Source organism: Phascolarctos cinereus, unplaced genomic scaffold, assembly GCF_003287225.1.
Source record: "Phascolarctos cinereus isolate Bilbo 61053 unplaced genomic scaffold, phaCin_HiC Scaffold_726;HRSCAF=1367, whole genome shotgun sequence".
Classification (NCBI taxonomy): domain Eukaryota; kingdom Metazoa; phylum Chordata; class Mammalia; order Diprotodontia; family Phascolarctidae; genus Phascolarctos; species Phascolarctos cinereus.
The window spans coordinates 199417464-199440024 of NW_027556098.1; positions in this window are offsets into that span (position 1 = coordinate 199417464).

The window sequence follows — 22561 nt, forward strand, 5'->3', positions numbered from 1 at the left end:
TTCTCTCAGTTACTCACACAGAGTGCTAGAGCTCCTATGTTTATGCCTTTGCCCATGCCAGGAATGAACTCTCTTTGGCTGAGTCATTTTTCAGTTGTGTCTGACTCTTGGTGACTCCATTTTGAGTTTTCTTGGCAAATACACTGGAATGGTTTGCCATTTTCTTTTCTGGTTCATTTTGCAGATGAGAAAACTGAGGCAAATAGGGTTAAATGACTTGTCCGGGGTCACCCAGCTAGTAAGCTAGTAATCTGAGGTTAGATTTGAACTCAGGAAGATGAGTCTTTCTGACTTTAGGCCTGGCACTATATCCACTGTGCTACCCAGATGCCCAGAACTCTTTTTATCTCTCCTTATAGAATCCCAATGTCTTTTGTCAAGATTCAGCTCGTCTCATCTTATCTCTCTTGAACTACATGTCATTTATGTTGAATTGTTTTTATTTACTCTCTTTATATTCATTCTCTATATATGTCCTTGTTATTTCTCCCTTTAGAATGTAACCTCCTTGCAAGTAAAGATTGTTTCACCGATTGTATTTCTATCGCCAGTGTTTGGCACATGGTAAATAATTGTTGATTAATTGATGGCTTATTCAGTGTGTTAGCTGTCGTAAATTTTGCCTTAGGCTGTCTGTTTCCTGCCAGGGTCTGGCCCACTTCCCCCTTTCTTAATTTGGTGTGTGTTCAAAAAGCATATTTCATTTTGTTACTAGGCTGAGTGATGATTAAGAATGTACATTTGATTCAAAGATATAACCTTAAATGACTTAAATATGATTTATTTTAAAAATTGCTGTTGTTAGGAGTCTTTGTTTCTACATGAGCACAGCTGATCTAGAATTAACCCTATTTGTGGCATTTATAAGCCAACAGTCTTCTTCCAATCATAAAAGCTTCGTCTATAAGTGTCTAATTTTGTACAGGAAATAACATCATTTTCTAGACTTTATAATCACCTGTTTCCAAAATCATGGATAAAATGGCAGTAAATCACTCAGGGCCAAGAATGGGAAACTTGTATCCTTCTGTTGGTGTCCTTGGTTTCTCCTGGTCAATTGGATCCCCACATGCTGCTCACTTGTAGGGTACTGGGCAGCATGCAGGATCAGCTTATTGTGAGAAATTCTTTTTCTCTTCATAAAGAAGTAACCCACATGCATTCCTTCAAAGTACTGAGCAGACTGATTTGACCATTTTGACTTTCTTTTGTTTGTCAGGTAAAATAGCACACTGTGTGCTCGCCACAGGGAGTGAACATGGAATACTTAAGGGTCCTGTAACTTGGCTCACTTTTTAAAAAAAAAAAAAGTTCTTCTCCTGTTGCCTGTGAATATTGATTCTGGAAAGCTTCCAAGTCATACCTTAAGATCCTTTACAAAGACAACATTTACTAAATTTAAGGATAAAGCTTCATAGCAATGGTAATGGAAACCCAGTTTGTAGAACATAGTTCTGATTTCGAAAATGTTTAAGTTTCTATAATACAGTTTTATTCATGAAGTAGAATATAAACCTCATCATCTCTATCTCTGTATGTTAGGAGATGCTCCATTTTCCAGAGCTAAGGCCCAGCAAGCAAAGTGTGCCCTGAACTTGGCATAATAACAATCCTTTGCCCTCACCCTCTAGATGATCTTAGCCACAGCAAAATCCCAGAATCATTTCGTATAATTATTGTATTGCTTTGACCAACACCCGGTGTTCTCTGAGCTCAGAGAAGCACCTTCCGTATCCATGTTCTGGTCATGAAGCTGTGCTATGAATCAAACTTGTCTTGTTGTTGTTACCCCTCACTGTCAGGACTACAGCTCCCTGTGTAGCCATTGGTATAAGTATTGAGATCTCTCCACATTGCCTTGGGTGCCCCCCACCCCTGACTAAGGGCAGGGCCCTGGCACATATGTCTAATCTCCCTCCTTGCTTGCAAGCTGTTTCCCTCACTTTGAAATTAAACTTCTGTTTGATTCCTGACTCTCCTGTCTCTAGCCTGCCCTGTTCAGCTCCAGCCATCCACAAGTTAGAGGCTGGTTTGGCCTGGTTGATTATATATCTATCAGTCTTTATCCGTCAATTTCTATCTATCTATCTATCTATATATCTATCTATCTATCTATCTATCTATCTATCTATCTATCTATCTATCTATCTATCCATCCATCCACACACACACGTATATACACACAAATGCATGCACGATATTCACTGCAAATCTCAGAATGGTGAATCCATGATATCTAAATGACAGATTCATCAGTAAATTGTCTTCTAACTCTACAATGAATGACTTGTAACTGAAAAAGCACTACAATTATTTTAGAAAAAAAATCACTCTATGATATAAAAGCTCAAAAGTTATGGCACAAATTAAAGAACTCTTAAGATTTTTCTCATTTATTTTTTAAATTACCATATCCATTCTGTTTTTAACATGTTGTAGCAGAATAGGGCAGTGCCCTGGTTTGGGGGGGTGGTAGAGGGGTTAAGAGAATTCTAGTGCCAACACTACCACTAAATAGCTGTGTGGTCCACTTAACCTCCCTGTGACTCTATTGTTTTTATCTCCAAGACAAAGGGGTTAGACCAAATGATTTTAAAATTCCATTCCAGCTCTAAAATTGTTAATAATAATAATAATGATAATAATAGCTAGAATTTATGTAGCAACTTAAGGTTTACAAACAATCTTGTGAATATTATTTCTTTTGATATTCTAAAGTAATATAGCATAGTATAATATAATGTGATGTGAAATAATATAATAGCCTTGAGTATATAGCATGGGTCTCTTCTTGTCTCTTAAAAAAATAGCTATTAGGAATGCAACTTGAATCTAAAATTTATTTCCCCCAGATTAACGATATTTAATGGTGCAAATGGATATAATTGTATCCTAGAAACTCTTATCTCTAGAGCAGAGAGGCCAGCCTCATGGTCATAGTCTTCTACTCAGTAGATAGAAGAGACTCTGGAATTAGTTTATTCATGCCTCAGTGTTAGTGACATCTTTTCTTTTTAATATTTTTCCCAATTACATGTAAAAACAGTTTTTAATATTTAAAATTTTTGAGTTCCAAACTCTCCCTTTCCCTCTCCAAACCCTTCTCTGTGACAGTGAGCAATCTTATACAGGTTATATGTATGCAGTCATGCAAAAGATTTCTATATTAATGGTGTTGTGAAAGAAGACACAGGCCAAAAAAAAAATCCACAAAAATAAAGAAAACTAATTTTTGGTTCTTTTATTTACTTCACTCTGCCATTCCTATCTCTTGCGAGAGGTCTGAGTGGAAAGTACTAACTAAATTTTGCAGGATAGGAACAAAGTTGAATATGCAAATTAGATATTTAATCAGTTTTGCCAACTCTTTTCTCCATCACTATTCCTTCTTGTTGAACAGTGCAAAGATCACTGTCTATGGAGTGAGGAGACATGGGTTCAATTCCACCTTCTCTATTACCATTGAAGGAACCGCCTCCTAGCCCCTCACAGTAGCAACCTAGGTGTCATCCTCACTTTCTTTTACTTGTTATATCTAATTTATTGCCAAAGATGCCAATTTCACCTTTACACATCACTCAAATGTGGCTCCTTCTCTACTCTTAGAGTGCTGTCCTTACCCTGGTGCGGGCCTTAATCACCTTATGCTTGTTGCTAATGGTCCTGTTGGTGGGCCTGCCTGCCTCTGTATCTCCCTATTCTCCGTTCAATCACTAAAATAGTCATTCCTCTTACCTAGAACGCTCTCCCTCCTCATCTCTGCTTCTTGGCTTCTCTGACTTCTTTCAAGCCCCAGCTAAAATCCCACCTTCTACAGGAAGCCTTTCCCAATCCCTTTTAATTCTACTTCCTCTCTTCTGTTGATTACTTCCAATTTATCCTGTATATAACTTGTTTGTATATAGTTATTTGCATGTTTTCTCTCCCACTTGATTGTGAGCTCCTTGAGGGCAGAAAGTGTCTTTTGACTTTAATGTATTCCTAATGCTTAGCACAGTGGTAGATGCATAGGAAGTGTTCAATAAATGCTTATAGACTCATGACCTATGACACTTAACACTCTCTGTGAACTTAAGCATATCACTTATTCTCCCCAGCCTCAGATTCCTTATCTTCCAAATATGGGAGTTGTACTAAATGGACTCTGGCCTCCAGGCTCTACATCAATGAACCCATGACCCTATTTTTTAATACTAAAAAGTCCTAAGCAACCTAATAAATAATGATTTCTTCCTGTAGTCAGATATTAGAGAAGAGACTCCTCAATAAACAAAAGTCTGACTTTAAAAAAGTAAGCAAAACAAAACCCCTTGCTTTTTTCAAATATCTTCTCAAAGCATTATGTGTGTGTATGTATGTGTTATGTATGCATGTATGCATATATACAATATATATACACACACATAAAACTATTTGGATGATTGCCTCAACTGATACTCAATGTTACATTTTCTTTTTGTTGTTGTTGTTTTTGCCCTTGGGCATAACTGTGGTTGGCTTGTCTAGGTAATAGGAATTGTATTGGTATTTGATGTGCTGATAGGTTTTTAGGCATGTTTTTGCTAACCACCTTAAAGCAGAGAGCCTGCATGGATTAATATCAGGCCTTGCAGTCAATAAGAATTGGATTCAAGTCCCTTTTCTGACTTGTCTGCATTAACCTATCAGGGGTCCAGATAACCCTCTGAAGCTATAATTGCTGATTTGCCTCAGAGGAAGATATTTCTACTCTAGGAATTTTGCACAGAGATGAAATCATAACTTTAGAGAAAACAAAACAAAACAAAAAACAAAACCCAGCAACCATTATGTCTATGTATCTGCCTATACTACCTCATGTATTCTAACCATTTATTTTCCAAAAAACATTTATTTTTCTTTCCAGTTCATGTCTGTATTCAAACTGTTTGTATATAACCTGTTGATTTGTACTTGTTCACAGAGCTGGTGTGTACATGCATAGTACATTAAAAGAATCCCTTTTAGCCCATGCGAGTACTACTACTACTACTACTACTACTACTGCTGCTGCTACTACTACTACTACTAATAGCATTTATATAGCACCTTAAAGCTTACAAAGTACTTTACGCATATTGAGTCTTTTGTACCTTACAATGATTCCAGGAAGTAGGCAATGTTATTTTTCTAAATTTACAGGTGAGGAAAATGAGTCTGAGAGCAGTTAAGCAGCTTTCCTAGGATCACACAGAAGGGATTTGAATTCAAATCCTCCTGACTCTAAGTCAGCCCCAATATCCTGCCACCTGATAGTTTGTCAATATTGTCCATTTTAAGTGATAAAAGTCTAGAATGTAGAGAAAAGGCACCTTGTGCTGAACACCTACCTACAAGTCATGTCAACAAATATTTTTGAGGTGCCTGTTAGATGCCAGGCATTGTTCTAAGCATTGGAGATCTAAGGCAAAAAAAAAAAATCCCTGCTTTCAAGCAATTTACTGTTTAATTCACAAATAAAGCATGTGATACTTCAGTGATAATTAGCTTAGGGATCAAATGAACTTCTTGAAGTAAAAAAGACCATACTTAAAAAAAATAGCTAGAAATTCCAGTGTAAGTCAGTGATCTGACAGTCGGGGAATTGTAAGAGGAGCAATAGAGACATTTCTAAGACCAGCTCCGCTGGTTATACAGAGAAAGGAGAAAGAAGCCATCCTAGACAATTTACTGATTCTATACTATATGTTTTTGTGCGAAGAGAAAACCAAGAATAATGACAATAAGTCTAAAAGAGCTTCTGGGGTCCCAGGGTGCTCTCTCCCACAGAGAACCATTTTTTTTTTTGTCTGCTGCTCTCTCACAAAGACCCTCTCTTTGGGTTGGTACATTGCACAATTTTCTCAGAAACCTGGTAACTTCATTAGCTGATTATTTTTTTCTGTGTGTTTGACCTGCCTGTCAAAACCACTGTGGAGATGTGAAACGCTTATGCCCGTTTAACCTCTTGTAGCACCTTTCAGTAGTGAAAGGCCTCCACTGGAATGAAGACTCAGCTAACCTGTTCCCTTGTGGAAATAATAGAGACATGTTCTTCCCTTTGCCTTGAATTCTGGAAATTATACAAGCAAACTAGAGAAACAATGAAACCTGCACTTGAAAAATTATCTTTTCTGATCTGGAGATAGCTCCTTTCTGAATCTGCTGATATTTTAAGCTCATCTTTTATAATTTCCTTCTGATTTCTAAGGCCTAATTTACACGAAATTTTATATTGTTATTTTCTTCTCACACAATCTATACACTAGTTCTCCTTCCTCTTTTTTTGAAGTGGCATTAGAAGCATTTGTGACCTAGTTCCCTAAAGAAAAAAAAACATTAAATCTCATTGCTTACCCAGCAGCCCCAAACCTCACCACAAGAGCTTGTCAAAGAGAGGGAAACCTTTTTAATGTAAGCTCTTCCAAGGTTCACAGGCTTACTAGATACTGCTTTCTGGCTAATAGGCAAGAAATGAAGAACTGCAGAAGCCTCCAGAGAGCCTTCTGGCAGAGAGCAGATAGGGCAAAAATAAAATCTCAGTTTTATTTTATTAAGGACCTTTGCGAAGGTTCATTTGAAACAATTTAGTCTGTCTAACATAATTAAGTAGCTAAGTAGCATCAGATAGAAGCTAGAAACAGTCTTGGATTAATAATGTCTAATTCAGTTATAAGCACTCTAATGCCTGGCTAAGATGAGCTACACAGCATTGTCTAAAACCCAGAAAGACAAGTTAGGACAAGTGAGTGATGAATTGCAATAAAAAGAGATAAAGAAAGCCAGAAAGTCATTCTGGCCATTTTGACATTTGTGGTTGCCAGGTGGCAACCAAACCATTATAGTCTTGCAACGGGGTTTAATAAAGCTATTTAGACTTGGAATGGGCAGCTGGGATCTGAGAGATTTCGTTTTGTACTATTCCTCAGAAATAAATTCTCTTGGGACTTGGGACCTGTTAAACATATCATTCATTCAACAAGTATTTATTAAACACTTATTATTTGCCAGACTATTTGCTATGTGCTGGGCCTACAAAGACAAAAAAGAAATAATTTTTGTGCTCTAAGATTTTTCTTTCTTTTGGGGGTAGCAATAAATGAATCAGGTTCCTTGGCTGGCGGCTACGTATGCAGTAGATAGAGCACAGGACCTGAAGTCAGGGTGACCTTAGTTCAAATGTGACCTAAGACACTTACTAGTTGTATGACCCTGGGTAAATTACTTAATCTTTATTTGCTTTAGTTTCTTCATCTGAGGAATGGAAAGTAATAATAGCCTCCACTTCCCAGTGTGGTTGTGAGGACCAAATGAGATAATATTTTTAAAGTGTTTTGCATAGTATCTGGAGCAGAGTAGGTGCTTAATAAATACCTATTCCCTTCCTTCTTTCTGTAAAGTAGAAAATAAATAGAAGCTCTAAGCCAGGCCTGCGCATCCTCCAGCCCACGGGCTACTTACCACCCATGGGCACGCTGAAGGATTTTGGGTGGCCTGTGTTTTTTGCAGGCTGCCCAAAATTATTTGGCATGCATGTGGGTGGTAAGTGGCCTGCAGGCTGCAGGTTGTGCAGGTCTGCTCTAAGCTGTCTGGTTTGATGAACTCAAGTTTCTGACCCTAGAGCATTGCTACTCTTTAGCTAGATAAAAGTTGGGTCAATAGATTGGGTTCAGGAGTAAGGGTGGAATGGAAGCATAGTAGTTAAAGAAAGTATTTTAAGTAATATAGGCCCAAAACATTGGATCTATATTATAGGTGTGACCTATATTATAAGTATGACAGTAGAGGGGGGAAATTATGAATCTGATAAAGGAAGGAAGATATGTTGTAACACCTCACTTTTGCTGTTTCATTTGTCTATGAATATATCTGGTTGATTTTGTTTCCTATGGGTGTACATATATATGATCCTTTCCAGGTCCTTTATAACCAGTAAGCCTGGCTTTCTGATTAAATCTTGCTCCTGCAGAAGTCAAGATATTAGCAGACACCCTGTTTTCAGAGCTGAGGCCCAGCAAGCAGGCTGTACCCTGAGCTTGCATAATAATAATCCTTTGTACTCACCCTCTGAATGATCTCAAGCCACAGCAAAATCCCAGAATTGTTTCACCCCAGCATCAGGTGGTCTCTGAGCTTGAACAACATCTGTAGAACCCTGTAGAACAAGTACCCTGTAGTTTCAGTCATGAAGCCCAGCTATAAATCCAACTTGTCACATTGTTACTGTTGCCCTCATTGTAAGGTTACAGCTCACTATATAGCCATAGGTATAAATATTGAGATCTCCCTACAGTGCGTTGGCTCCCCCCACCCACAAAAGGCGGGGCTCTGTCACACGCGTCCTTGCTTGTAAGCTGTTTCCCTCACTCTGAAATTAATTAAACATCTGTTTGATTCCTGAGTGTCCTGTTTCTAGCCTTCTTTGTTCGGCTCCAGCCACTTACCCCACAGGTTAGAGACCAGTATCAGTTCGGTTGACATTTAAATTGGTGCCAAAGTGGACCTGGACATGGAAGTCGGCCAAGTGGACTTTCCAGTACCAGTGGGAGTACACAAGGTGCCGCTCCAGATTTCTCCAGAGTCTGACTCCTCCCCTCACATGCTGAGTCCACAGCTGTTTCTTGCTCCAATCATGGGCTCACGCTTTGGTTGAGCTCACCTTTCTTTGTGAGGAAAACTCCTTTCCCACTGGAAAAATGTAGGGAAATTTGAATTACATTCTGCCCACCTGGTGGGGGGGGGAGCAGCCGTAGAAGGGGCCCCCAACACTGGCAGTGGCCCCAACAGCCAAGTGCCCCTTGGCATACAGTAGCCCACCCTTCCAGGCAAGCCTGGGAGTATCACCCAGGTGCAGTATGTCCTGCCCACTCGGCCTCAGCAGCTGCAAGAGGCCTCAACCCCAGCCGCACCTGTTGGGGGTGTGGTGAGGGTCAGGCCCTATGACCAGCATCTGCCTTGCCCTGCCATCAGGAACTTTCACAAACGGGGAGCTCTTGCCACCAGCCACCCCAGCCCCTAGGCTGCAGCCGGTGCTCTCTGCCACCCCCAAAACCCAGCCCTTGGTAGGCCCTGCCTGGGTTGGGGGGAGAGGGGTCTGGGTAACCCTGGCAGTACCTAACAAGGCAGCACTAGGTGGTGGGGCAGCCAGTTTCTGCCCTTGGTGAGTCCACCCTTCTCTGTTCTGGTTGCAGAAACTTATTAGGTATGTAATTTTAAGCAAGTTATCTTATCTCTGTTTGTCCCACTTTCCTGATCTATAAAAAGAAAAGTAATGATGATACCCACCTCCCAGGGCTGTTGTGAATACCAAAATGATATAATGATTTTAAAGTGATTAATACAATGACTGGCATATGTCGAGCACTACATTATTGTTATTTCTTTAATTGAATGTAATTGTTCCATAGCTGATAACTCTGAAGTGGTTTTAAAATATCAAAGGTAATAAGATCAATGACTTTTATATGTGATAATTTGGGAATGCAATTGATGCCATCTGAAATTTTGTTTCATGTTTTAAATACATGATGTTGTTTGTGTTATTATTGCATTTCTAAATTCTCTTATATTGTGAAATTTGAGAGAACATTGTAACAAAAATGCTGTTAGACAAAGCAGCTTTTTAATTTGGATGCTGTTACACACGAATTGGACTTTTAAAAGGATGTGATTAAAACTAGATATTTAATAATTTGAATATTTAAAGAGATATTTTGTCATTAAATAAATAACGAGATAATGGTGGTGGTGATGATGATAATATTAACTATAATACAGCATTTTCATTTGAAATTCTTGGCTATTATAAAAGTATATAGGGCAGTTATGATGAGTCAGCTATCAGGTATTTGCTGTATGTCTGAAGCCCCAGAATGTGAGTAGTTTTAATTTATAAGTAAGGGATAAATGAAATATTAACTGTTAGGGAAGCATCAAGAAAGATTTTCAAGCCTTAAGTTATGGTTAGTGAAATTTTGCTACGTAAGGTAAAATTCTTAGGACTGCAATTTACTATTTTTTTGAATTTTGATTACAAGGATAGTTGTCTGAATTGTCATGAAACCAAATAGTAGAAAATAGCATGTAATGCAATCTGGGAACTAGGTGTCCATGCCTAGGAAAAGTTTCAGGGACAACCTTGGAAATGATGTAGGTAGGATCTTCTGACTCTGTTTCCTCATTGTCTTATTTCCTTTCTGAAAAGGAAAATTCCCACCCGGTTAATCCTGAGCCTTGCCTTTGATACACCATGACTACGTGACTGGCTGCTACATATGACTCATGCCTGGAATCAAACAGAGTTAAGGGAGTTTTTCCCTTCTGTTATGATACATGACATTGTTACAAGTATGTCCCTCTTTTTCTTTTTATAGCAAATTTCTATAATCCACAAGTTTTGTAAATACAATACTAAATCTGTTAAATAACAGACTAATACTGGAACATCTGAGTGACTATAATTGGATGCAAGTATGAACATCTTACAATTTTAACCTATATTTTTGGTTAAATTCTAAGATTGGGGTGATACTCTCCTAAAGGGGAAGTGATTAGAGAAAGTAATAAGACAAAGATGTAATATAAAAGTTTTCTAATTAAATGGAATAGAAAATTTTGAGAAAGAAACAGTATTAGACTTTTCTATAAGAACTGTATACAGATATGTATGATTGGCCTCCAAAATTTATCTATCATGGAAATTCAGACTTTGAGTATGTTTTAATAATAAGTTCTCAAAATTAGATTAAGGATTTATTAATTAAGGATTAAGATTACACTTAAATGGTAAAGAAAGTGAAATTATTTTCCCATTTTCATAGTATACATCTGATAATTTTAAAAGGCAGAAGAACAGGCCATAAATGAGCTTTCTAAGAAAAAAGTGCTAGGACTAGATGGATTTACAAGTAAATTCTATCAAACATTTGAAGATCAATGGGCAAAGAAGGGATCCTACCAAACCCCTTTTATGAAATAAATATGATACTGAAACCTAAAACCAGGAAGAGTAAAAGAGAAAGAAAATTATGAACCAATTTAATTAATGAATATGAATGCAAAAATCCTAAATAAAATACTAGCTAAAAGATTACGACAATATATTGTGAAGATTATACATTATGACTAAGTGGGATTTATACCAAGAATGCAGGAATGCTTTAAAACTACTGACATAATTGACTATATCAATAATAATAATAATAATAAAATCACATGATTATGTCAATAGATGCAGAAAAAGCTTTTGATAAAGAACACTCATTTCTATTATAAATGGGTTTTAACTTAAATTGATTAAAACATGTTCATTTAAAACCAAGAACATGCATTATTTGTAAAGGGGGTAAGCTAGAAGCCTTCCTACTAAAATCAGATGTGAAATAAGGATACCCACTATCACCAATATTATTCAGTATTGTATTAGGTATTCCAGCAATAGAAATATGACTAAACATACATTGAGAAGGCGTTGCTAGAATCCAAGGAGACTTAAGGTCAGTTAATATTGGTGATAACAATTGTTTTGCATTGGTCTTTCATTTTAAGATGTTTATGTTTAAGTTTTCTTGGTTATCTTTGTGACATATACATCTCCCTTCTCAGAACTACTCCATTGTGAGCCCTCTAAGTAGTTTGATCTGTACTTGAATTAATGTAATTATTCAACAATAATGAATTTATGAACAACTTCATTGCATTGTATGAATCTAGCCCTGTGTAGCTGGGAAAATGGGTCATCTCTACGTATTGTTTAGAGGCTCTTAACTAAGGGCCTATGTTGTGCTAACTAGAAACTCAGACTCAAAGATTGATGCAAGGAGTTTTTTATAAGTATCCCTACTAGATCCTTCTAACTATTCTCACAGCTGCCAAACTTGTGAGTGTGGACAACTGGATGATTTGAAGAAAGTCCCTGCTCTGGAGTGGATGGCAGAACCCTCCAGGGCCCTCAAGGTTCCTGTAGTACCAACCCAGAAGAAGCTGATATCCAGATGAGACAGTTATCCCAAGATTCCAGATGAGGGCTGAGCATACTGTCCTATTTTTTTTCCTTTTTATTATGTTTCCAACCACCAAAGCCCTGGTTCAAGCCCGTGTTGGCATTTTCTCCCTCTACAGTTTTGCTACCCCGCCCCCATTCTCTTTTCTACTTGCAAACAAAAAATGGCTGGCAAATACACCTGGGTCATACTTTCCAGTAGGTCTCCTCAAGGAACTAATCCCCTGGGCAACATCTTGTCTTGGCCCAACTGGTCTCTCTTAGCATCTTGGCTTATATCCGCCTCTCCTTTATTGGCCCTAAGCGTAGGGGTTCTTTCATATAACCTCCGTTTGGCCAAAAGGGTGAAGTGTCAAGATATTAGTAGACACCCTGTTTTCCAGAGCTAAGCCCAGCAAGCAGGGTGTGTCCTGAGCTTGGCACAACAACAATTCTTTGCTCTAACCCTTTGGGTGATCTCAGCCACAGCAAAATCCCACAATTGTTTCACACCAGCATTAGGTGGTCTCCAAGTTTGATTAAGCACCTGCAGTACCCATGTTCCAGTCACGAAGCCCTGCTATGAATCAAACTTGTCACATTGTTGCTGTTACCCCTCATTGTCAGGGCTACAGATCACTGGGTAGCCATAAGTATAAATACTAAGATCTCCACACACTGCCTTGGACCCCCACCCCTCACTAGGAGAGGAGCTCTGACACACATCCTTGCTTGCAAACCATTTCCCTCACTCTGAAATTCACTAAACTTCTGTTTGATTCCTAACTCTCCTGTCTCTAACCAGCTTTGTTTGGCTCCGGCCATCCACAGGTGAGAGACCAGTTGACACTAGTCTTTAAACTACAGCTTCTGAGGGACTGATAAACCAAAGAAGGTGTTATTGAGTGACTCAGAAAAATTGAGGATGGTCAATGGTTCTTTTTTGAGTAATGACATTACAATGATTACTTGTATATATAAAATGGAGCTTTGTTATGGTGGTAAAAAAATGGATCCAAATTCACCAATTCTTCCTCTCCCCTCCAAGATATTCTGTATTACAAGCAGTGGTTTCTGATTAAATAACTGGAATTGACAAGACAAATGAAAAGGGGAATGAGTGTTTATCCCCAACACCAGAAAAATTCAGCGGAAGGTAACATACATATGGAAAGCAATCTATTTGCATCCTGCTGTAGGAAAAAGTTGAAAGTAAACCACTCACCCTAAGTCATCAAGGACAAAGGGTAAAGAGCTTATATGGGAAGAGCAAATTAGGAAAGTCTCATTCACAGGTATGTGAACAACAATAACGTGAACTGTCCTTTTATATATCAAGGGGATGAAGAGATATGGCTGAAGAGATGAGAGAGAGAGAGAGAGAGAGCGCGCAAGAGCATTTATTAGACATTTTCTATGTGCCATATACTAGGCTAAATTGCAAAATACTAGGGGTACAAAAGCAAAGATGATAATCCTATTTTTTAGGAGCCTTCATTCTAATGAAGGAAGATAACATATAAAGAAGAATTAGGGAGTTGGGTGGAGGGTGGGGGGCAAGAAGGAGGAAGAGAAAAATCTAGAAGGTTGCTTTCCAAGTGAAGTGAACCATGGCTGTGTCATCTTCTCAAATAGTGGGGGTGGGAGGATAGAGAGGGAATCACCAGACAGGAGAGCTGGGCCTCAAAGGGCAATTTTCTCCTGGGTAGGCAGGCAGTACATGATAAATTTCCTGAGGCAGGTATCTATTTATGTGTTTCACTCTGAAGAACAAATAACACTTTCCTGAGGCTGAAAGCAGTAATAGGAGTTGGGAAGTCCCTCAGATGGGAGGTGTCTACTATGATCAGAAATTGAAGAGCAAGAATAGGGGGTAGAGGGCAGCTAAGCAACACAGTGGATCGAGTGCTAGACCTCAAGTCCAGAAGATCTGAGTTCAAATGTGGCCTCAGACTCTTACTTAGCTGTATGACTCTGGGCAAATCACTTAACCATGTTTGACTCAGTTCTTTATCTGTAAAGTGAGCTGGAGAAGGAAATGGCAAACCGCAGCAGTATCTTTGCCAAGAAAATCCCAAATGGGAGAGAGAGAGTCAGATATGACCAAACAGCAACAAAATTTATTGATTACATGTATGGCAGGAGAGACCACTGACAAAGCAGTAAGTTTCAAGATATTGACAGGAGGAGGTTCAGAGTGAATTCAAGAAGCACCAGGATTCCTGGACTTTGCCAAGAAAATGGAGTCAGACATAAGGAGACTCAGGCATAAGGAGTGTTCTAACTTCAAAATAAAGCAAAGGGCCCTCAGAACCTTCTTCATCTCAGATCATGAATCTTCTGGGGATTTTTCCACTTTCCCGTAAGCTTATGAATCTTATATTCATTTGTATATGGTGAGGGTGGTAAGGGATGATTCTACCTCTTGATTTTTATCATATTGTCCTAGATATTTTTTTAAATTGAATTTGAAGAACCTGATTGGTCAATTGGCAGACAATACACTGGGTAGGGAATAAGCTGAAAAAGCCTACCATATTGAATTCAAGTATCTGAGTGATTACAGAATTGAATGTGCTATATATCACATTTATAGATCACCCTTTAGAAAGAGTTATATCCATTTACAAATGATTTTTTTTATCAACCTAGTAATGTAATTATTTTTCATTAGTTGGTCAACAAACATTCATTAAGCACTTACTATGTGCCAGGCACTGTGCTAAGCACTGGGGCTTAAAAAAAAAAAAGCAAAATATAATCTCTTCTCTCAAGTAGCTAATAGTTTAATGGAGGAAACAACATGCAAATAACTGTACAATCAAGATATATACAGGATAAATTAGAGATAAACAACAGAGGGATGGTATAAGCATTGAGGGAAATTGGGAAAGGCTTCTCATAGGAGCTGAGATTTTTAGTTTGAGACTTGAAGGAAACTATGGAAGCCAGGAGGTGGAGAGAAGGAGGGAGAGAATTCCAGGCCTGGAGAACTGCTATTGAAAACATATTGAGCCAAGAGATGGAGTGTCTGGTGTGAAGAATACCAAGGAGGCCAACGTCACTACATCATGGAGAATTTGGAGGGGAATAAAGAAGACTGGAAAGTTAAGAAGGGGCCGAGTTTTTAAGGGCTTTAAAAACCAAATAGATGATTTAATATTTGATCTTGGAGGTATTAGGTTGTCATTGGAGTTTATTGAATGGAGGGGCAATATAGTCAGACCTGAGCATAAGGTAGATCAATTTGACAATGGAATGGCAGATAGACTGAAGTAAGAAGAGTCTTGAAGCAAGAAGACCCACTAGAAGGCCACAGCAGACACAATTTTTATAATTAGTGGAAAAACCTTGTTATGATATTAAAAGCTCACCATCTGTGAGTAAATAAGTTGAAGAGGGAATGAGAGTGGGATAGGGAAGAGGGAATAATATCTCCTCTTCCTCACAGTAGCATTTTATGCTGTAGCAAAGACCTGGAAATAGAGTGGGTGACCCCAAATTGAAGAATAGCTAGATAATTGTGATATGTGAATGTAATGGAATATTGTCACAGCAAAAGACAGGAGAAATATGGAAAATTCATAGAAATTTAGAAATATTATATGAATTGATATAGAGCAAAATAAGCAGAACTGGGAGAACTATTTATGCATTTGTTAAATGAAAGCCTGGTTGCATCTCAAACATTACAAAAAGAAGTTTATCATTAATTGATGGAGAAAATAATATTTCGATAAGGTAGTGCAATAAAAAAGGTTGATTGCACATGAAACTGCAAATCTATTATGCATAGCTTGCTATTCCTTTCAAATATACAACAAAATTATCATGTGAATTTCTTTCCTTCTCCCCCTTGCCCTAGAGATGGCTACCATTAGACACACACTCTCTCTCTCTTACTCTTTCTCTCTCTCTCTCTATATGTAGATATGTATATATACACACATGCATATATATATATATATGTGTATATATGTATATAAAATTATTATATACTTCTATTTAGCAATTATTTCTCTGGATGCAGATAGTATCTTTCTTCATATGCCCTTTATACTTAATTTGGATACTTTTAATAATCAGAATAACTTATTCATTCAAAGTCATTCTTCAAATAATATTGCTGTTACTATATACAATGTTCTTTTGGTTCTGCTCATTTCACTCTTCATTATTTTGTGCAAGTTTTTCCACGTTTTTTATAAAATCATCAAGCTCATCATTTCCCATAGCACAGTAATATTCCATCATGATCACATGCCAGAACGTGTTCAGTCATTCGCCAATCGATGGGCATCCCTGTAATTTCCAGTTCTTTGAAAGAGAACTGCTACAAACATTTTAGAATATGTAAATTCTTTTCCTTTCCCCCTAATTATCTTCAGAAATAGAAATTAAAGGTAAGATTAATAAAATCAAGACTAAAAAAAATTAAATTAATAAATAAAACATTTTAAATGTATACAAGGTGTCCCCAATGACTATAACAATGTATTTAGAAAAAAAAAAGAATCTCACACACAAATATCAAAAATGAATATAGCAAAATTATAAAGATCAAGCATGAATTGAAAGAGATATGAGAGGATATTCTCAACATACCCCTTTAAGGAGATGGGTTGTTCACTGTATATTATGTTATACACATACATGTGAACACATATATACATATATACACACATACATGTACATAGTCATACTTATCCTATACCTTTTGAATAAAACAAACTCTTTCAGAATCATTTTCTAGGCATAGTCTTATCATACAAAACATCAATGATAACTATACAGTGTTTTTTCATCTCTAGCACTTTAAATTATGCCCTGAACACAATGTGCACTCATATTCAGTTAATGGTGATGTGGCTCAGTCCAATGGAACTAGGTGGAAGCTGGAGCAGGCAGCAAGGTAGCTGGTGGATTTATTTCTCTTTAATCTCTTACCCGGAAATGGAACCACAGGAGGTGGTAAATAATGGCAGAGGACAACTTCTCTTGATCCCCTGGAGAGTTGCCAGCATCTTGGAACCAGAGGAGGTGGTAAATAATGGCAGAGGACAATTTCTCTTGATCCCCTGGAGAGTTGCCAGCATCTTGGTAACTGCCACATGGCCAGCTCAGAGCTATGTATGGGATGCTACCAGCTATCATAAGATTTAAAGTGAGTTCGATTTTTAGCTTTTGTGGAAAGTATCAAATGATAAATAGAGTAATCAGATCTATGCCTATAGTGCTTACTGCCATGAAACATGTTTTAAATGTGTACTAAAAACAGTTAATCTGTCCCAAAACTAGATATATTTGCTTTCTTTGATCCAGCTTAGTTGTCTCTCTGGGAAAGAAAGCAAAACAGAAATGATGTCCTAATTATTTATGTGTTTACTGGGTTTTTGGTTAGGCTGCTGCTAAACTGGTTCTTTCCATATTTTCTCTGCCACAGCAGATTTAATATTTCATTAAAAAAGCATTAATGGTGGCTCTACTAAATTTCTTTCATCCAGACTCAGAAACTATATCAATCCAAGTGGGGGTGGCCCTGTGGGAGATGAACACGAAAACAAAGCCAAATGAAGGGGACCAGAGTATAGCCAGGATGTTTCTAATGTTATATGCCCTCTTAGGTTAAGTTAGACAGCTTAGTGTTGCATGGCTTCTATATTTGCTGAACAAGAGAAGAGTCAGGGCTGATTTTTGAGGCGGGAATATCACTGTTCCATTCCAAAACTTTTGATATAGTGTTGGATGACCTCCCCAAAGCAAGGCAAGGAAATTCCTGTGATGCCAACTTGCTTGGCTCAGCATCTATGGTGGTGAAGTCACTATTGCTCCACCCCCACCCCCTTTCCTAAAGTGAAGAAAGTTCAAGTTACTCTACAGGCAAATGGAATTTAAGAGAATATGGTAGAGAAATTTCCATGGAAAGAGCCCTGACTCTGAAGTCAGAGGATTCAAATCCCATGCATGATGATCTACTTATGTGATCTTTGTTAAATTAAATAACCTCCTTAGATCACAATTTCTTCCAATCAGGGGGTTGTTCTAGAATGTTTTTGATGTTCCTTTCATCTCTAGCTATGTGCACATATAATCCCTTCTAGGTCTATATCTATAATATTATTACCTATGATTCTTTGAAATTCTATGGCCAATTAACAAATCATTCAACAAGTATTCATGAACTGTCTATTATAGTATATAAAGTTCTGTGGGAGATCTCATGGGAGATACTAAGTAGTTCATAGCACTAGTCCTATCTTTAAGGAGTTTTAAAACTTAATAAAGTAGTAGATGTGCAGTGTCAAATCGATGACAGCACATATACTACATTCTATCAGAGCACTCTTTTCAAAGAGTGTTGTTGTTCAGTAGCTGCAGCCACATCAAGCTCTTCATCACCCCATTTGGAGTCTTCTTGGCAAAGATACTGGAGTGGTTTGCCATTTCCTTCTCCAGCTCATTTTATCAATGAGTAACTAAGATAAACAGGTTCAAGTGACTTGCTCAGGGTCACAGAGCTAGTAAGTGTCTGAGGCTAGATTTGAATTCAGGAAGATGAGTCTTCCTGACTCCAGACCTGGAACTCTATCCACTGTGCAACCTACCTGGAGATAGAATACTCTTCACTGGAGTATCCAGAAAGGCTTTTCGGGAGGAGATGAGTTTTGAGCTGAGACTTGAAGGATGAGTAAGAATTTTCTAGGTGAAGAAGAATGGAATGGACATTCTAGTCTGAGCAAATACAGTGAACATAGCCCAGGAGCCACAAAAGCAAACATTGTGGTCAAGGGACATTCAATAGATTTAATTTGGGGGAAGAAGAAAGTTGATATAGGGAGATTGTGAGAGATTAATTTCAAAAGACGATTTGGAGCCAGATTTGAGAAGAATGTGAGGAGGGTGAGTCTTTACTTTTTTCATTAGGCAATGAGGAACACTCACTGATTTTTAATTCCAGAAAGGAGATAAGAACAGTGGTATATTAAGAAATAAGCCAACGAATAGACTATAGGTGATAAGAAGCTATAGGTAAAACAATTACTTATAAGGCCATTACTGAAAAGTATGTGATTGGAGTCTGAATTAAAGTGATAGAGAGTAGTAAAGAAAAAGATAATACAGATACAAGAAACATTTAAAAAAAGATGGGGAGGGAAGACTTTATGACTAACCAAAAAGATGGCATTTAGGGATAAGGAGGAGTCAAAGATGATTCTGAGCCTAGGTGACTATGGCAATGGTGACACTATTAACAGAAATAGGTTATCAAAAAGGGGGAGTGTTGGCATCTCTGGAGGAAAGATGCTAAATTGAGTTAAGCTGGTTATGGTGGTACGTATAAATGGAGCTGTCATATAAACAAATAGCATTGAAATCTTATTTAGGATGGAAAAAATCAGACTGGAATCAAGAAGAGTGCTCAGGACTGGTGAGATGGATTTGAGAGACATTTGTACAGATGTCATTAAAGAGATGGTTAATAAATATCTGGAAAGAGGAACAGTGATTACCATAGGTCATGCATGTCTTCTTTAACCTCATTTTCATTTTGTACAGGGTTACCAGAATGGGAGACAAAAAATGCTATAGATATAAACATTTGACAAGACTTTTTTTTTATCCTTTCCTTTTATTATTGACAGGATAGAGAAATATATGCTAGATATAACAAGGCAGTTATGTGGATTTGGAGTTAGATACTGAGCTGAAGAGCAGTCTCTTAATATGTCATTGTCATCTTGGAGAAAACCACTGGTGGAGTGCTCAGGGGATCTTTACTTGGCCCTGTGTTTTTAAAGATTTTCATCAGTGATTCAGATTAAAATATAAACAGCATGCTTAACTTATTTTTAGATGACACAAAGCTGGAAGGGATAACTAATATACCAGATGACAGAGTCAGTTCCAAAATGATATTGATGGGCTAGAATGGGTCAAATCTAATAAGATAATCTTATTATTAAATGATAATCTAATTATTAAATAAAGAGAAATCCTACTCTTGGGCCTAAAATTCATATCGCAAATTCAAGAAAAGAAAGTTGTGACTAGAGAACAGTTCCTCCAAAAATAAATTTGGGGGATTTAGTGGACTGAAGCTCAATGAATCAACAACGTGACTTGGCAACCAAATAAAGCTAATAGGTTCCTAGACCTAGTGTTCAGAAAAGGGAAGACACAATCATGCTGTGCTCTGAGCTGGTGAGATTACACTCATGTAATGTAAGGTATTCAGTTATGAAAGGTTTTGATAATCTTGCACCACAGGGCAGACAGTGATGATAGCAAAGGGCCTAGGTCATGATCATGGCATACAAAGGCTGGCTGAAGTCTCTCGAAATGTTCAGCTGGAAGAGAAAGCATATGGGAGATGTGAGAGCTCTCTCTAAGTATTAGACAGGTTGTCATAGAGAAGAAAATTAAAACTTGTTTTGCTTGATCTCATAGGGCAGAACTATTGTAGGAACAACAGGTAAAAGTTGTAGAGAAACAGATTTTGACTCTACTGAAGCAAAACTTTCTAAAGTTAGAGCTTTCCGGTAGTATAACTATCACCTTGGAAAAAATAGATTCTTCAAATGAAGACAAGATTATCACAGCTAGGTCCTAATTAGTATGAATAATGAATTTCATGAACTGGTTACATTATTTAAATTTGAACTGTATATTTCCATTGGGCTGGACCAATGACCATATTTTACATAATTATAACTTCAAATATTGAAAATTGAATACATGCTACCACTTTACTGCATTCATCAGTCATTATTAAGCAGAATATATCTACACTTCCAGGAGATGTGGTTGAAAGGATTATCAGTCGGGTTCATGGTTACATGGCTTCTGAGGTCCCTTGCAAATCTAAAATTCTCTGATTCTTTATTTGTTAAAACACAGAAGTGGATAAGTTCTGTATGGGAGTAATGAGAGCATGGGGAGTTAGAAAAAGAAGAATAAAAGGCTGGAAATTTTCTAGAAAGATAAAGATTTAGCAGAAAATAGAAAAAGAATGGTCAAAAGAAAAAGAAGAAAATTGGAACAGCATACTATTACTACATAATGAGTCCAAGAGAAAAGAGATGCAAGAAAGACTGGTATATTCATCCATGTCAAATGCTACAGAATCATGGAGAAGAATAAAGCTTGAGACAAAGCCATTGAGTTGAGAATTAAGGTGTCGTTAATGAACTCATAGAATTTTCAGTATTTAACATGGGCTAACATCTGTAAGACAGATTTATAAAATATAACCTTCATTCATAGTAATTCTGCCCTTAGAAGGAGAGTTATTAAATAGTTCACTTATACTGCCAGCTGGAAGGCAAAATTCTTTAACATGGGCTGGAGATTTAGTTTCCAGATAGCAAGGGTCCTTTTCTCCTTTGTGGTTACCCTTGCATCCTCATCCTGCAAAAAAAAAAAAAAAGGGACCTCAGGCAATAAAAGCTGTATTAAACTTAAGGCAAACAGTAAGGATAGCATGTTTCTCTCAGCATGCCTGCTACTGGAGAGAGGGCCCATCAGGCAGTAAACACCCATACAGTCACATGCACCTCTTGCATTGTCCATTGAGAAGTCATCCTTCATGGTCTTAAAAGGGGAAACAGCAACATAGTAGACATTGTCTGCAGCCATGGGGCATCTGTAATCTATCTTTTTTTTTTTCTCTTAAGAGTCCTCCAAACTCTTTCTGAAAACTCCCACTGCTCTTATATGAACTCTAGCCCCCACTCCCCTCCTGTCTGGTACCTTCTTAGTTGTCTCTCTTCCCAAACTGTGATGATGTAGGAATCTCAAGTTTTTGTTTGTTTTTTGTGTCCAGCCAACTCCTTTTCAAAGATTGTTACAAACAGAATAATGGAAGAAACCCCACTGCAGTTAAGTAAAGAAAGAATGAATGGTAAGGACATAGACAGCTCCTTACTGCTTCTAAGATAAAATGAAAACTCCATTTTGCATTTACGATCTTGTTCCAAACTCCTTTTTCAGGCTTATTTTGTAATATTTTCCCTATGTATATTATGTTTCAGGCAAAGTGGGCCACCTTGCTACTCTTGAACTTAGCTTTCAATTTCTCATCTCTATGACTTTGTACAATTTCTCCCATATTCATGGAATTCCCTTCCCCTCTGCCTCTCAGATTTCCTAGTTTCTGTCTAGAGTCTGCTCATAAAATTGAAAGACCTTTCCAATTCACTTATTTTGAATGTTCTCTTCTTTCTTAAGTAATCATGAAACTATCCATCTTTTTACCCATTTTATTCCATCTTATACCCCAGTATAAGGTTAATTTCTTAAGGACAAGATTTTTTAAAATTTTATTTTATTGTTATTTTGTCTTTGTAACTGGGGGAAGCATCAAGGTCATGTGAAGGACTTTTTTGTTTGCTTTCAATGTTTAAAGGAAAGTTGGAGAGAAGGAGATAGAAAGATGGCAGAAAAAAAGAGAGTGACTGGGAGAAAAAAGACCTAGGAAGATGGGAGAAGGTAAGCTCCAAAGGCCTAAGTGGAGGAGGCAGTCTTTTTAAATTTATTTATTTATTTATTTCAGGCAATTGGGGTTAAGTGACTTGCCCAGGCTCA